Genomic DNA, 16,879 nt, shown 5'->3' with positions numbered 1-16,879 from the left:
TGTCACAGTGTAAGGTAAAACCTTCCGAGAGCAGATGGTGTGGCTGGTGGTACTGCGATAGCTTCCTGGTAGATTGTCCCCTGTCATCGTGGTTGCCTTGTACTGTCACCGGGCAGATGCCACTGAGCACCGGAGGAGCGGTGGGACTGAGGATGCCTTTCAGCTCCCAGTTCTAGAGGAGAAACTGGTGCAAAAGGAGGTGCAGCTGCTTTGGGTGGCACCTCTTTTGGAGGGGTGGCTGTTTTCCTGGCTGGCTTTGGCAGGAGCAGTGACGTGGCCTGACGGTGTCTTGAGCTGATGCTGACGCGCTGCATCCCGGTGGAGGTGGAAGGATGCTCTAGAGCACGTGGAGCTTCCCGGCCAAAGGGTTCTGTGCAGCTTTCTCTTCCCAGCCCCTTTCTCTCGGCATGCGCAGAGGACAGAGCAGGGCATGAGGGGGGCACCCCCCAGCCGGAGCGAGTGGAGGGGGGGCTCTCCCCGCTCTGCAGGCTCATGGCCACAGACCAGGAGGGGTCAGATGCTGCACAGGTGTCCCCGCTGGAAACCTCTCTCCTTGGAAAGGCTCAAAGCACTTTACAAGTTTTAATTGATGGCACTTCACAGCTCTTAGCTGTCTAATAAGCAAATTAGTACTACCAGAGGCGCAAGACAAACGATGTGGCCAGGGACAGGGATGGCAGGACAGAGAGGGCGTGCAGACATTTCGACTAGATGAGCGCCAGGAGGCTGGCTGGAGCTTAGTGTGGACTTTCCGTATCACAGCCCATCAGCGGCACAAGTACCGAGCGCCGTGCTGCCTAAATGGCAGGCTGGCATCTGCCAGCGCCGATGGCATCGCTGGGCTGAGCGGTGGCAGGGACCAGATGTAGGGAATGGCGTCACGGAGCCGTCTCCAGCCTGGAGAGCTGCCGGCAGCGCTGAGGTTGTCAGGAAGCCTGGTGCCACTCATCTGGTTACACGGCAAGCAGATGTTTGAAGTGATTTCCTGGGGTCAGATTCATCCCGTGCCAACGGAGGAGCAGTGGGGAGGGGTCCTGTGCCGCCAGTGCTCCCGGGAGCGGGTGCTGGTGCCAGCGGCGAGCGGCTGCTGGAGCTTTCCGGCAACTTGCCTCCACCGGCAGCCGGCCCCGGAGCGCTGGCTGGGAGGTGGAGGCTGCCGGCAGCCCCGCAGCTCGTCCTGCAAGCAGAGGATGTGGCCGGCAGCAGCAGCGCGGCCCAGGGCTGCTTTAGGTGGAGATAAAGCAGTCAGTTAAAGCATCCGTGCCAGGCACCTCACTGAGGAATTATCTGCACAGGGGTATAAGAAGTAAAATTATCTATGCCCCCCATCACGGCAGCTGCCAGAGGAGACGCAGCGCCAAGGCAGGGCAGGAGCGGCCGCTGTTTCACAAACTGAAAGGTGAATTTTGCTGAAGACTCGTGTGGCTTTGGCCGGGCACCCCAGCAAACTGTGGCTGTTTTGGTTTGATTTCCTACTGGCTTTGGGGCTTTCTGAAATGAAGTTTGAGGTTTTGCATTATTCTTGTCCTTAATCCCCCTCTCTTTGACTGAAAAACCCCATGGAATGAGATTATACAAAAATCTGTAAGGTTGATCAAGCGCTGACCTACTTTGCACAAAGAGGCTATTTGGAATACAATATAAATTTTACATCCCGCAATGCATGCATTAAGTAGTATTCATCCAGAACTATGTAAATGTTCGGCATCGCTGTTAGGGAAGTGGCGATTTGAGACCTGAGAATCATACTGGTATGGTAACATTGAGCTGACCCCAGCTTTTGCATGAGGCAGTTAAAATTTACAGTATTGTATGGTAATTCTGTGCTTTGAACACGGCGAGCAGCTGCTGTGATGGCTCCGTTCTGCCTAACAACAGCAAATGGTTTGTATTAACATTAACAGATAATGAGTCATCATAAAAAATCCAGACTTGTCTTTGGAGGAGGAACAGCAGTCCCAACACAGCCCCGGTGCAGGAGATTAAGGACTCTGTAAAATCTGTCTCGCTAATTAAGACTTCAGCGTTGCTCTTGGAGATGGTGTATATGGGGTATCTTGCTTCAAAATAACGCTGAAGAAGGAACCCTTGAACAAAAAGCGTGTTGCGTTTCTCACTACCGATAAGCAGCTAGTCAGGGGCCGCAGCGCAGCCCGGGGCGTCTGCGTCGCTACGGGCAGCACCTCTGCGTGCGTGGGGCTGCACAGAAAGCCGGCGCCGGGGCAGCTCTGGCTGTCTCGGGGCCACTTGGCTGCATTGCAGCCTCCGTCGCCCTGCGGAGAGGCACGCACGCGCGTAAAGCGAGTGGCCACACGCTAATGAGGGGGAGTAATTGTCTTCGCAGAGAGGTTTAAAGATTACGCAGGGAGAGATCTTTCAGAAGTCGGCGAATAAATAGCTTAAGAAGAACTTCAATAGGATCTCTGGTTTTGATGCTTAACCAATTCTCTATTGATTTCTTTAGGGCATTTAACTTTAGAAAATCTTGTTAGTACTCATCATCGTCTTCTCATCTGCCAGAGCACTCGCTGCTCTTAGCCCAAGTATGAAAAGCTCCAGAACGCAAGGACGCTCAGAAATAAATCACGCTTTGGAAAAGGCCCCGAGGAGGTAAAAGTGTGCAGTAAGGCACACCGAAGCCTCGCAGTCGCTGCTGCTGCTCGCCGAAAGCGTCCCCGTCCCAGCGCGTGCGTCCCCGGGCAGGAGGCTGCCCCCGAGACACGGCTGCGAAGGAGCTGGGCAGGGCTGGGGCTGCTTCGGGGAGGCAGAACTGGTGGTCCCAGTCCCGAACGCAGACTGGCAGCTGGGGAGGGGGAGGTCGCTGACATCCCGCTTCCTCCATACCCTGCTCCCCCGGGACACTCGCCCGTTTGCTCCCCTGAGCCCCGCTGGGCCACGGCCGGGAGGAGGGGGAAGCCTCCGGGCTCCTGGGGGGCATCGGAGCGAGGCGAGCTGTGATGTGTTTCCCTGTCATGATTTAATCTTTGTTTTTCTTCTCGTCCTTAACAGGATTCCATTGGTGAACCTGTAAAAAATATAAAAAAATAATGGGTTACCTGTACCTACCATTTCTGTTTACCAGTAGGAGACTCAAAGAGCAGCGTTCTATGGGCCAAATATATTTTTATAAAAATGAACACGCCTATAGGTAACTGCGTTTCGCAAAGAGCGCGTTTTTTGGAGAAGAGAAGGACAAATGTGCGAGCAAAGAATCCCGTGGAGGAAGAGGAACCGGCGAGGGACTGAGAGGGAAGGACTGAGCGCCTGGAGCCTGGACGTGGACTGTGACTCTGAACCTGTGCCAATAATACCATTATGTGCCATGTACCGATGTAAAGACTTCGCGAGAAGCCGAAGCTGAGTCGATAACGCCTAGAAACGTTGTGGAGGACGAGTGGGGCGTCTCTTCTGGTGGGGTCATTCATTCCGGTCCATACGCATACATACCTGCGATATATGTAGAGAGAAAATATATATATACACACACAAACACTTTTTGTACTGTAGCAATTTTTGAAGATCTTAAATACTCATTTTTAAAGAAGATGTCATGGGCTAAAAGTCTCGTTTCTTTAACACGCATAATACAAACTAGGTGAACCGATGTTTTCTACTTTGGCAGCTTGCCTTTCAAACCTATATGTGTATATATAGGTAGACATATATACATATATATACGTGTGTGTGTGTATGTATAAACATATATATGTATGTATACATATATATATATATATAGTTTTGGTTCTTTTTGGAAATGCTTTTCCAGCGGTGGCGACGTGGCCACAGAGGCGCGTGGCGGGGGATGGCCGGGGCTGCGCGACTGGCTCCTGGCAGGGAGCGGGGTGAGGCTTCCCGAAAACCAGCCGGAGCGCAGCTGCGCTGCCCCGTGGCTCCCCCAGCTCCGGCAGGGATGGCGGAGCACTCCGGAGGCGGGTCTGGAAGGAGAGGGGAACAGAAACGGGCTGGGATTATAGCTAGAAGGATGCTCTGAGCCGAATTCACAAAGTGCATTCCTGCTGTGGGAGGCCAGAGGAGGCGTAACGCTGCGGCGAGGCTGCTGCAGGGCTCGCGGGGTGGTCGGTGGGTGCCGCTCCCCACAGACCCCACGGCCGATCCGGTGTCGTGCGCCGTGTTCCCAGGAGCAGGGCTGCGGCGCGCGGGGCAACGCGGGGCGGGCAGGGAGCTCGCCACAGGCAGGTTCCCCGGCTCCTGGCAGCCCGTAGCAGCTTGAGGCGGTGGTGAAGGGTATTTCCAGACTTTGGTAGCCCGATATGTCATCACGGCACAGGAAAAAGGCCGAAAGCCGGTGTTTGCCCTTCGTTTCGCAGAGCTGCGGTCCCCGCTGTATTGGGCGTGACACCTCGGGGCTGGCCAGGGATGGGTTTTAGGAGTGGACTTTCAAAGGATAGGCCTCTCTTGGCATGAGACAAAATTCAGGAGTGGGATGTGGGAGTTTTTTTGGAAAACGGTTTCTAAATTGGCCACAACACCAAAGCTTGCTCAGCCCTTTGTGAGAAACAAGAGAGGAACGAGCCCGTTGCCTCCTGACCCCGGCTGTGGCCAGTGAGCTCCAGGGAGCCTCTTCCTTGGCTCTTATGGTCCTGGCTGGGCCTGCTGTGGCAGGAGAGGAGGCGGCCCGCTGTCCACAACCATGGGGATCATTTAATAGCGTTCAAAAGGGAATTTTGCCCAACAGTTTGCCAGGGAAGTACGGTTCCGCTGGCTCTGGTTTGGTGTGTTGCTCTAGAAACACATCCCATCGCCCCTGCAGCTCCTGCTGGGGTGGCTGTTTTGGTGGGTGTGGGTGAGCACGCCAGCCTGCCCGCAAGCCGCCGGTTCAAGTCCTTCCATGGAGCCGGGTGCTGCCATTGGTGCGGCGTGCCGTGCCATGCTGTGCCGTGCCGTCCCCTTCCAAACCGGCACGGCTGGCAGAGCCAGGCAGGAGCGGGGGATGGCAGCAGCGGGCTGGGGCCTCCCAACCTGCCCGGTGTCTCGTCCCGGTTTGCTTCTGTTCTTTAACACGTGTCCTGCTCCAAGCCCAGGCTTGCCCACGTAGACCGTGCCAAGGCGAAGCTTGCAGAGGGCTCCCGGGCGACTGCGCTGTAACAATTCACGGGAGAGTCTTGCTTCCCGTCAGACACCGAGGTGGGGCTTGGTTGGGTTGCTTTGATGTGATGTGGGTGGGAACGACAGCAGAGTTCAGACCAAAGTCCTCCAGTTCTTTTTGTAAACTGCCCTTCGTAAATGCTAGCGATTTTTTAGAATTGTCCAGATACACATTTCTACTCATCCACTAATTATTCAGCTCCATTTCTTTATTATAATGAACGTGCAGTTAAAAAAAAAAAAAAAAAAAAGGTAGAAACTTTTGGTATTGCACATAGCCATGTGTGCAGTCTGTTTCCATATCCCTTTTTGTCCTTTTCTGATGGAATTGCACAGTCTGGATTATTTTTCCTGAATTTTTGGAAGCTGCCCCAGGAAGAAGTCTTCCTTGCTGGACCTGACAATTACCTGCAGACTTGAACCAAACTTCTCCAAGGGCGTTGCCAACATTCCCTGTGACTCCGATGAGCCTCGAGCATCGCCTCGGGCACATTCTGCACCAGGGTTGATGCCGATGGGCAGCCGGAGAGGAGGAGGAGAGGGGTTCCTGTTGCTCCCATTGCTCCTGGCCAGGTTTTAGTCTAGGACTGAGCCCGTTCCTTCTGCCGAAGTGGTTTCTCATGGGTGCTGAGCTGGGCAGGCACGGGCGGCAACAGAGATGCATGTCCCCGGGGCTGGGTCTCGCTGTTGGGGGGTATTTAACAGCGCTGGGTCCCCTTAGACTCGTGCAGTGGGGAGGAGCTCTGCTCTTCTCTCTGGGTGTTGCGAGAGGAAACCTTCCCATGGCAGGGCTGGGCACTGGTCAGAGGGGGGGGTCTGCCGGGCGGCTCTCGTGTCTGGCTCTCTGGGGCGTCCAATGCCTCCCCGGGATGCCCTGGGCTAGAGGAGTGACCCCCCCAAAGCTTTAGTCTTTCCTGGGAAACACAGGGAGCATTGGCCCTCAGGGTGTCCCAGGGGCCCGCCCCCAAGCCGGGAGATACGGCTGGGGGGGCTTTGGGCTGCGGCAGGGTGCAGTGAAGAGCGCGGTGCGTTGTCTTGCTTGGGTTCCCGGTGCCCTCGCTCAGCGGCTGCGCAGGGGAGCCCCCCAGAGCTGCTCCCCCCAGGGCTGCACTCACGAGAGGCTCCGTGGCAGCAGGGGGGTCAGCCAGAACCCGCGCGAAGAGCAACTGCTCCAGGGTGATCTGTCATCCCAGTGTACTGGAGCTTCTGTGTTTTACTGCTGTAAATGGTGCAGCCCATGCAAAATACCCTTCCTGGCACGTTTTTGATTTCTCCCTCTTTGTTTGACTTTGCTGGCATCATCAGTCCACTCCTGCTCGGGAGCTGCGTCCGTTGTGCTTCACCCATTGATCTTCGTATTTATTTGTATGTGCTGGCTGCACCTGGTAGTTCTTGTGGGTATTCCAGTGTAATCTCGATAGCAATCTGACATCATAAAATATATCTCAACTCCTCGTTCCCGAGCGTTTGAAGCATCGTTCTGTGTTTCTGTGTGTATGGAACCCGCTGCCTGAAGGGGAGTTGTCAGGTGGAGCTGGGGCTGGCAGGGTGGTGCCCTGCCCCGAGCCCAGCACCCTGCTCCCAGGACAAAAAAAGGAGGGAGAAGTGTGTGTGTGTGTGTGTGTGTGTGTGTCCGTGTGTGTGTCAGGGAGAGAGAATGAAGGCAAATAACTTTGACCCCAGATGACGGGAGCAGGTTTCTGACGTCCAGGACTTGCATGAGCTTTCCACATAGTCTGCAGAAGGACATGTCCTGGTCACCGGGAGATGGGCGGTGAACCAGGGAACAAAAGTAGATGCACAATCTTCCCTTATTTATAAGGACCAACAGCACTTGCACTTTATCAGAGAAACCCTCCCATCCCTATGCATGGCAAGCACACCAAGGGACAACTGCCAGGAGGAAGGAAAGGAGGGAAGAAAGAAGGGAAGGGCTGGAGCTGCAAATGCGGTGATTTACGAGGCAGGATCCGAGCATCCCAGTGTCTTTCATAGTAAAGAGAAATGAACTGTGGTTATTTCATTCCCTGCTATTGAGGAAAGCAAAAAAAAAAAAAAAGAAAGAAATGAAAACATAGTCACGTTTTCATGGAATAGACCTGTTGCCCAGATCTTTCACACCAGAGAAAAAGCAGGCAAGCGTGGCGTTGGCAAACACGTCCCCTTGTGAGCTTTGCCACGTTTCGGCCACATTGGCTCACCCCGAGGTCTTTTGGCTGCCGCAGCCACAGGTGGTGGCTCTAGATGGGCTCCTTCCATCGCTGCCCTTGCCGGACACAAACCTTCATCCTCAGCTGGCGGGAGTCGTGCCGGGTTTCATTGGCTTGAGCCAGCCCAAAGCCTGTCCGACAATAACGGGGGAGGTTTGGCCAACGCTTGTCCCACCAGGTACTTTAAATCGCTGGAACCGCTCACCCGAGCAGTGGGGTCTCGCCCCTGTGTGGGGGCAGAAAGGACTCACGTGTGTGTGGAGGATTAGGGCTTTTTCTGTTCTCATGCAGAAGCTGAGCCCGTTTTCCAGCCCGGCAGCGTTGTGCAGGGAGCAGGAAATGTTCCGCCATGAAATACAGCCCCGTGTGCTGGGCGGCACCGGTTGTATCGCGATGGGTTGAGCAGCGGCTCGCGAGCTGCAGGGCAGTGAACGTCCTTTGTGCGCGGCCCCGCCGGGTCCGGGGCTGCGGGGACTCGATGGACGTGCAGGAAATCCCGGTGAGCAGCCGTGGGCGCGGCCCGGAGCACAGCCCGGACACGGCATCGGGTGCCTGCCACCCCCTCGCAAAACCATGTGCCCTTTCCTTGGAAAACCAGAGCTTTTTACTGGGTTTTGTTCCATTGTGGATCTGGCAGCTTGGAAAGAAAAGAAGTTTTGCTCCTTGCTTTGCCGTAAACTTCCAGCTAGCTGCTTCTTGTTGCTGTTCGGTTCATTTTACGGATTTCTTAGCCCCTTGGTTACTAGGAAATGCCTCCCAGCTGCCAAAAGGCTGCTGAATCCCCCAGGCGTGTAGCGGGGTGCCCGTGGGTTGCTTGTGGCTCTGTCTTAGAGAGAGAAGAGCTTGAGCCAAGCCCTTCTCACTGCAGGGAGCTGGGCCAGCCCTGCTCTCTCCCTGGCAGAGGAGAGGCTGTGGCCCTTCCTCGGGCTCTACAGCAAGCCCAGACCTCCCAGGGCCGCACAGCACCTCTCCTCTGTCAAAACTCCTTGCAAACGCCGAGCGGGAGCTGCAGGACTCGCTGCTCCTGCCGAGCCGGGGAGTTGGCGCGACTCCCTGGGCGAGGGCTGTGGGCAGGGCTGCTCGCTGCGGCCGGTGCCGCTGGGCTCTTTTCTGCACCAAACTGGGCTGGTTTGGGGCTTCAGGTCTGAGCTACCGCGTCGCAGCACCTCCGGGTACCGTGGGCGGGTTGGTTGGGTTTGGTGCTGAAGCCCCTGATTTTTGCAATCTGGGGTGTCCCGAGGGCAGCGTCATCCCGCAGCATCCGCAGGCGCGCAGGGCAGAGCAGGTCCGGGGCGGCTGCCCCATCTCTCCAAATCTGATCGTTTACCTTCACTCTGTCTTCCCAGCTAGAGCAAAGGGCGGCCGGTCACAGCGGCGGGGGAGAGGCCGGGGGGAGGCAGCTCCGCATGGCGCTCTGGCCTCCGCACCCTCCGTGCTGCGGCCGGGAGGTCGGAGCGGCGACGGCAAACCCAGCGTGGGAGAGCGTGCGGGGGCAGAATTCAGGTTACCTCTTCTCCACTGGCAGCTTGTTGCGAAGGAAGGTCGTTCAGCTAAAATGGTAGTTAAATAGTAGATATTCTACACATAATATATATTTTGTAAAAAAAAAATAAAAATAAAATAGAACAAAAATATATATATACTATCTCAGCCCACCCATTTCAGGATGAATGTGGTTGGAATTTTGGTTCAACCAGGTATAAAATCTGTAAGCGATTTTTTCAAAACCAGCAAGAAATCCCTCACCATTTCAGAAGTCCGTGGGTTTGGTCTCCAGATCTCATGTAACGCTTCTCACGCATTTTTAAGAGTTATTCTCAGCGTTTGTAGGTACATTTTTAATAGTGTCACGAGTGGAGAAAATATTTACTTTGAGAAAAAAGTATATGTTGCACAAAAATGTACACTAAGGGCACAGATTTCTGACCCAGATTCTTCTATTTTAGGTTCCGAGGGGTTTATTTTTTTGTTTGATAGGACATGTACAGTGAAGTTTACACTTTATTTTTATTTTGCCAAAAACCGTTTTCTAACATGAGACAGCTTTTACTTTGTAACCGGTTTTACATCACTGAGTACTTCTTTATTTTCCTGGGAAAACCCTGCGCCACAAGGCATCCGGCACCTACGTGTGCGGTGCTCTCGTGCGAGCCGGGGTGATGGCAGCGGGGTGCCGGGGAGCCGGCTGCTGCAGGGCCACGCAGGCGAGAACTGTTTCCTTCCCGAGTGGTTTTTAATTTGTCTCTGTACTTGGAAGCTGTGTATTTGGAAGCACTGTAAATGCCACCCTATACCGATTTCCCTGTGTATATTTAGTACTCTGATGTTGCTATTAAAACTGATATGAACCGCGCAGCCGGGTGGTGACTGGGTTCCTCCGCGCGGCGGCCGCGGTCCCTGTGGGGAGGGGACGGGGTCATTTCAGGGGACGGGGGCGCCAACCCCTCGGCAAGAAGGAGCCCAGGGGCTTCCCTGGAGAAACATCCCCAGCTGCGCACCCCTCGGGCAAGGAATAGCCCTGCCTTCATCCCGGGAGGAGGGTCTCGTGCATCCCCTTGGGGTTCCCACCGCGGCAGCACCCAGGTTGGGGTGGAGGCAAGAGGGTGCTGGGTCCCCAGGCTCACCCCGTGTCCCCCACGGCTTGGAGGGGGACCTGTGTGTGTGCGTTTGGATGAAGCACGTGAAAGAGGGAAGCCCGTTAATAGGACAGTTAGGGAGTTAATTAAATGTCACTAATGATGCTTTAAATAAACAGCTATGCAATAAGGTAAGCGGGCATTATGGAATTGCTTAACCTAGGTACATGTTGTACATAAAGAGACATTTTGCTGTGAGCAGATGTGTATTAAAATGGTATTTTTTTGTTTGTGAATTTGGGTTGAAATGGGTGCTGATGGTTCACGCTGGGGCCGGCCCTGCCATCGCACAGCTGCGCTCTGCTCGCCGGACGGACAGACGGACGCGAGGGCCCAGGCACCGCATGGAGGAGGCTCTTGCCCAGCTCGCCGGGCAACGGGGACAGTTTCCAGAGCCCTGCTGCGCGCCTGCCGGCGTCCTCCCCTTCCCCGCGACGGCGCGGCTGCTCTTCTTCGAAACGCCATCTGACCTAGAACGGGAAAAAAAGCCTTTCTGAGTGTCTGTGTCGACTTCGAAGAGGGACGACCTGAGAGGACGGAGCTCGGCACAGCCACCTGCTGCTTTCGCTCCCAGGCTGTGGCAGCAGCTCTGCCGTGGTGCCGGGCCCCTGACGACACACTGAAATGAGGACCGGGGATGCCACCCGTCCCCAGCCCGGCCAAATCCTCCCCAAAAGATCTCTTCTGTGGGAAAATATATAGGAAAATAGGGAGGGAAAAAGTGAGATGCTCTTCATTTTAGGGCCAAATTGCCAGCTTAAATCACTGTGACAATGTGTACAAGCTAACAGGATGCGAATGGCCTCGGAGCTGCATATATCAGCCGGAGAGCCCTGTTCGTTTCCAGATACAAGTGGGATTTCAGGGCATGAAATACAGTGTTGGGATCTCATTCCTTTCCCTGCTATTTATCACAGCCGGAAACGTACTCACCAGCCTGAATTGTTGCGAGTGTCGCTGCTGGGAGAGCAGAGGAGAAATATTGTGCTGAGCCGTGCAGCGTGGGAGAGGGGACGTGGGGGACGAGGAGGAGCCGAACGGCCCGGGGGGGTGGGTGCTGCGCGGGGCTACACGGATTTGCACGGTTCGCTCACGTGGATTGACAGCCTCTCACTGCCACGGGAGCAGGCAGCAGCTCCTCGCCGCTCTGCTGTTCGGGTGACTTCTTGGGCTCCACCGAAGACCATTGCAGCAGGAGCTCCCGCCCAGCTCAGCTTTCTGCATTGCAGCCAAAGGGGAGAACCAGCCAAAACGGCGTCCCTGCAGAGCCAACCCCCAGAACCGACCGTCCTTGGCCCCGTCCAGCACCCAGCACCCCCGGCATGGAGCCAGGAGCGTCCCCTCTGCCTCTCACCCACCCTGCAACGAGGACCAGGGCGCAGCCACCGTGGTCCTGGAGCAGTCCCCAGGGCCGGAGGGGCCTGGGCTGGGTCAGCGTCCCCTCTTCAGCGCTGGAGGCTGCGATCTCTGCATCCCTTCAGGGCTGCCTCAGCCCAGCAGCGGGGCGAGGCTGGAAAAGGAGGCTGGAAACAAAACACGAGCACACTGATGCTGCAGCGCACAGTTCTGTTAAAAAGTAGGACTAAGCATTATCCAAGTTTAATTATTATAATTATACCGGGGCGAAGTAATTGCTGGAGATATTTTAAGCATCAATCAACATGCTATTTTGAAAAATGAAGCCCTGATTTTTCCAGGGCTAGGTAGTAACCATCAACATGCAACAATGCTGCTTGCAGAAGGAGGAGCCCACCAAAGAAGGTTTTTTTTAAGCTGGTCTTATTTCCTTATTCGCAGAAGGGATTTGGGGCAGGGGGGAGGTGGAAAGGGGTAAAGGCCGAGAGGAACCGGTTGTGCTGGTGTCCCCGTGCCCCGCAAGACGTGCGCTGGGAGCCGGGCTCCTGGCGCCAGGCTGGGCTGCAGGAGGAGCATCAGCTTCGGGAAGAGGAGGTGTGCGCGACGCGGTGACCCCACCCCGGCGGTGGCTTTGAGGGAAGATTGGCTGGGGCTGGATGATTTAGTGATGCTGAAATCATTTAAGCTTGTTATTGTGGTTTCTATGGCTCTCTGGCTGGATGTAACAAATTGTCTGCATCATTTTCCAGATGGATCATTCTTAAATCATCCAGGACAGGCTTCAGGGCTCAGCACTGAAGCAGTAGAAGGCACTTCAGTTCAATAAATGCTGGAAATGTGCTATATTGAGTGCTATTTCTTATTAGAAGTTTGAGTACATCATCCGAGCTGATGGGTCTCACAGACCTCCACGCTTTGCACCCTTTCCAAGCACCACTAGTTCCCTGTGGGGCTGGGGACCGGGGCCGGGGCCGTGTGTGGGTGCCCGTGGCCAGAGGCACGGTGGCTCCGGGACAGAGCTCGCTGCCCCACCGCAGCGATGATTGTGGAGGAGATGCCAGCAGCGAGCTTGGCCCTACCCCAGGCTCCCCCCTCCCTGGCTGGGTACCAGACCCCAGCGTGCATCCGGCTCCCGGCGGGTGCCACAGCCCAAACGTGTCTGGCCTTTTTGAATAAAACGTTTTATTCAAATTGGAATTATTTGATTCATCAGAAAGTTCCATTGCAAAACGGAGGGTTTATTAGTGCTATCAGTCGCTGAAGCAGACCATGGGTCATCTTCCCCAGCCTTACGCTGAGCCCCCGGCCGCAGCCCTGCGGCAGGGTGTGCTGCCGAGGCGGCGGGGCTTGCATCTCAACATTTGGCCACGGACGTGCATGCCCAATAAATGACGAGCGCTGAGAGAGCGTTTTATTACTGCCAGGCAATTTGTGCTAATAAGCAGTCTGAAGCAGCACAGCCTCTCAGCAGAGAGATGAATTATGGCAGGAGGGCGTTGGAAAGCAAGAGCCCCAAGGATGCCGCAGTGGAGGAGGCCTGCACGGAAAGCACCGGTGCAGCCCGTGGCGGGGCTGGTCTGTGGTGGGATCGGTCTGTGGTGGGATCGGTCTGTGGTGGGGTCAGCCCATGGGTGGGGTCAGCCCATGGTTAGGATCAGCCTGTGGTTGAGATCAGCCCGTGGTTAGGATTAGCCTGTGGTTCGGATCAACCTGTGGTGGGATCAGCCCATGGTTGGGGTCAGCCCATGGTTGGGATCAACCCGTGGTGGGATCAGCCCACGGGTCTCCTCTGCCTGCCTGCTTGGGGTGGGGAGCATGGTGACTGCCCACAGCTTGCGCTGGGGACCCGCTCCCCGATGGGACTCGTGTCTTCTCCTGAAGACTCAGGAAGCACACGTGGATGCGATTCACAGGATCCAAACGCCAGGCTGGTGTTAGATCTAATCTCGGGTTTTATTGACGCTGATGCGACCTGAGCCCTGAGACTCCGGGACCTGTTCAGCTCTGCCAGGAGTGACATGTCTATATGTTTTTAATAAACTTACCAGAATGAAATCCTTGCTGTTCCTGTTCATCCTCCGAGCATATTAACTGAAAACTCACATTTATCTTAGTTCCTTGTCAGGCCAAAATGGGGACAGAGTTTCTTCAGGGTTGTTATTATCTTTCCCTTGCAGATTTTCAAGCGTGAATAAGTGATGTGACTGGAGCAGAGGGCGGGAGGCAGGAGCTGGTGGTGGCCATCCTGGGAGCCCCCTCCTCGCCTCTGCTGCCACAGAGGCCCATCACGGGCCGTGCGGTAGCAAAAGCCCCAGTGGGACCTCAGGGCTGTGACAATGCACCGTCCCCATGCGAAGCCCCGTGCGAAGCCCCGTGCGAGGCCGAGGGCAGCTGCACGCTGGAGCACCCAGCACAGGGTCCCTGCCCACTGCCCGAGCAGGGTGTCACTCAAGCAGCGATGCCAGGGGAAGCACGTCCACCTCCGCGGGCGAGCCGTGTCCTCTCAGGTGCAGTATTTATTGACCTGTCAAAGGGCTTAGACATGGCTGACTGCGTTTTCCCCCTGCAGCGATTGATTTCAGTCAGCTTAGATCAGGGAACAGTTGATTTCTTTGCCTGATACTTGCTCTGGCCTTCAATAGCGTGTTTAGAAATACATCACCTGGTTTGGAGAGCATCGCTTGATGTTTCCGGTGGGCAACATTAACACGTGTGGCCCAGGCATGGCCTTGGGGCTTTCATTTCCCGGAAAAAGCCATAGTTAAGCGGTGCTAATCCAGCCTCTGGTTGCCACTCAGTATTTCCGAGTTCTCTGCTAACCCCGAGGCCTGCTCTGTTCATGATGGTAACAGGGGGGCCAACCCTCATCCCCTTTTTGCCTGAGAAGGGGCATCCACTCCATGATAGCTCAGTGCTTTCCTCCGAGTCTCCTCTCTCCTACCTCGCTGGCTCCGGGGCCGGGGCCAGTCTGGAACAGCCCAAGCCCAGGCTGTGCTGCTGTCTCGGTGGAGCAGAGTCCGACACAGGGAGTCAGAGCACGGCATCCCGCTCCAGGGCCGGCCGGCTGTCCTGACTGCCTGGGGGTACAGGAGCCAGGCTGTCCTCCCCTGGGCGCACATTTCCAATTACCAGCACATCTTTCTCTACTTCTCCGTGTTTAAAAGGCTGGCCAGCACTTTGCCCTCTGTCTATAAAAAGCACAGCTTGACATTTGTTTTTCCCTATCTATTTCGCATTCGTGTTTTCCTTCTCCTTGCTTCAGACTCCGCGCTGACATCCAGACCAGCAGCTACACACAGAGCAGTGGATCCCAGCCAGTGCCATTTATAAAATGGTTTTGTGAAGCCATGAGAAGAGCAATATCCATGTAACAGTCCATAAACCTGTACATCGAAGCAATTAGCCGTGATCACAGGCCCTGGTAAAGAAAAGCCCCACATTCACCAATTTCCTTTCAATCAGCCCAGAGAGCTGCTCAGCTGGGAACTATCCCACATCGCTGCCGTTAATGCTTTGGGCTGGTATATTTGCACTGTTACTCTCTCGGGGTTTTAGAAGGCAGGAGCCTGTGGCCCTCCTGGGCAGAGAAATGGGGACGCTGGGGCTTTTCTGCGGCCGTGTGTCACCCGTTGCCCGGGCAGGAGCTGGCTCGTGCGTGCTCAGAGGCGCTACCCTTATCCCACCAATGTCTTTGCAAGTCAGGTGGAGTGTGTGGCTGAAGAACAGGAGCCAGGGCTAATATTTAAAATGCAAATAAAACCTTTTCCCTCGGGGCTGGCAGGTTTTAGTGCTATCTGGCTTCAAATAATTGACTCCCAAAGCTACTTACACCTCCCCAGGGTGACCTCCGCCCTAGGAGCAACTCGGCCAGCTATGGGGGAAGAAGCAGCCAAGAGCCCCCCAAAATCCTCTCCTGAGCCCATGTCCTGGCTCGGTGCCTGCGTGTCCCTTGTGCCAGGGAGCCTGGGAGCGGGCGAGGGAGCCCTTCGGAGCTGACCCCATCCGGGGACATGGCACGCTGGCAGGGACAAAGCCCGGTGACAGCTGAGTGACACCGGGCAGCGGTCACCGGAGCCCGGGAGCATCCTTTCTCCGGGGGGCTGGGAAGAGACCGGAGAGCGCAGCCTCTGCGGTGGCAGCCGGCCAGAAGCGCTCAGCACATCGACTGAGCGAACACAGTGGGGGGACAAGAGGCCCAAAAGACGCAGCGCTCGCTGGAGAGCATCCGAGGAGGGCTTTAACCCTCTGAATGGGTTTGGAAGGTTTTCTGGCCAAGCACAGCCCTCAAGTCACGCTGGAGCTATACAGCTATACAAGTGGAGTGTCAGCTTGAGCTTGGTGTGAGGGCTGCAAAGAAAGAAAAGAAAAAGCGAAGGTTCACAAGCGCTGTGAAATTCCTTCCCAGAGTCCAGCTGAGGCTCCCTGCCAGGGAGCTGAGCGGGGGAAACGCAGCAGCCCCAGCAGCAGCAGGGCTGGTGCCGTGATTCCCAGGGGAGCGAGGAAATAGAGGCTGTGTTTTCAAGGAGAAAAAGATGAGAAAAGGGAAAGGAGTTGGAAAAAAAAAAGGAGATGAGGCATCGGTAGGATGCAGCAGGAATGGTACCAAATGGGCACTTCTCCTCAACTTAAGCAAAGTTTGGAAGAGCTGTTAAAGCAGGAGATCAGTGAAGGGGGAAATTGAAATGTTAGGGGCTGGAACGGAAAATTAGGCACAGATAATGGCACAATAGCACTAGAGTTTCAAGCACCCTCCAATAATTTGTTGTGAAGAGCTGTAAAACGCTCCCATATGAGATCGTCTCCGTATCCAGCTGCCCAGTGAGCAAAATCCCTGAAGCGGCGGCGGCATGTCGGGCACAGCTGCCCTGGGGTCGCGAGATCCTGCCCCCACTCCCTGGTGTTACCGATGGTGCTACCAATAGCGGGATAAAACCTGGAGATGAAGAAAGGGCTGGAGATGCTGGGGCAAAGCGGCAGCGGGTCCTGGAGCCACTCACAGCCTGGGCTCAGCGAGTGCTCGGTGCGCCGCGCTCGAGGGCTTGGCGAGCGTTTGGAAGCCCATCACTGCTCGGGGTGGGGTTCCCCAGAGTGACACAGTCTCTGTGTCCCTACGGCCCAGCCCGCTGTAAAGTGTACGTGGAATAAATCACTCCTGCAACCTCATGGGGGCTCGTACCCACTCTCAGCAGTCTCACAAGGGCTTGTGGAGCGCAGACATTAAAGCAGAAAGCTGCTGTGGACCCTCTTCCCTGCTCACAAGGGCTGCGGGAAGCAAAGGGAAACCGTGACCATAATGCACATAACGGGTCCGAGGCTGGAGCTGGACAGGGCAGCGGGGTGGAAACCGCGGCGGGGCTCCACAGAGAGCCCGTCGTCACACTCGCTGGCGAGAAGGGCTTTGCCATGGCTACTGGGACTTGACGCACCGTTCGGGCCACGAAGCAAGAAAATCCCTGCAAAGAAAAGTGGCCATAGCAGCCAAACAACTACAGCTGGATGCGTGTCAGCCAAAGCAGAGCTCTCTAAAGTGGGGCTCTCAGTAGCCCAAGTCCCACTGCTGCCTCACAGGGA

General features: G+C 55.6%; 1 protein-coding gene across 2 annotated transcripts in view; it reads left to right on the top strand.

Annotated features, from left to right (window-relative positions):
* The window catches only part of AJAP1 (adherens junctions associated protein 1), a 44,532-nt gene extending 34,863 nt beyond the window's left edge, over window positions 1-9,669 (top strand). The window contains exons 6-7 of one of the 2 annotated variants that reach the window (XR_012632046.1): window positions 2,465-2,610; window positions 3,010-9,669. The gene's annotated coding sequence lies outside the window, so the exon portion shown is untranslated. The remainder of the gene's footprint in view (window positions 1-2,464; window positions 2,611-3,009) is intronic. The other variant, XR_012632045.1, reaches the window with a different exon arrangement.
* Window positions 9,670-16,879: the final 7,210 nt, after the last annotated feature.

Source organism: Strix uralensis, chromosome 23, assembly GCF_047716275.1.
Source record: "Strix uralensis isolate ZFMK-TIS-50842 chromosome 23, bStrUra1, whole genome shotgun sequence".
In the NCBI taxonomy this organism is placed as follows: domain Eukaryota; kingdom Metazoa; phylum Chordata; class Aves; order Strigiformes; family Strigidae; genus Strix; species Strix uralensis.
This window is presented reverse-complemented; position numbering and strand designations above follow the sequence as displayed.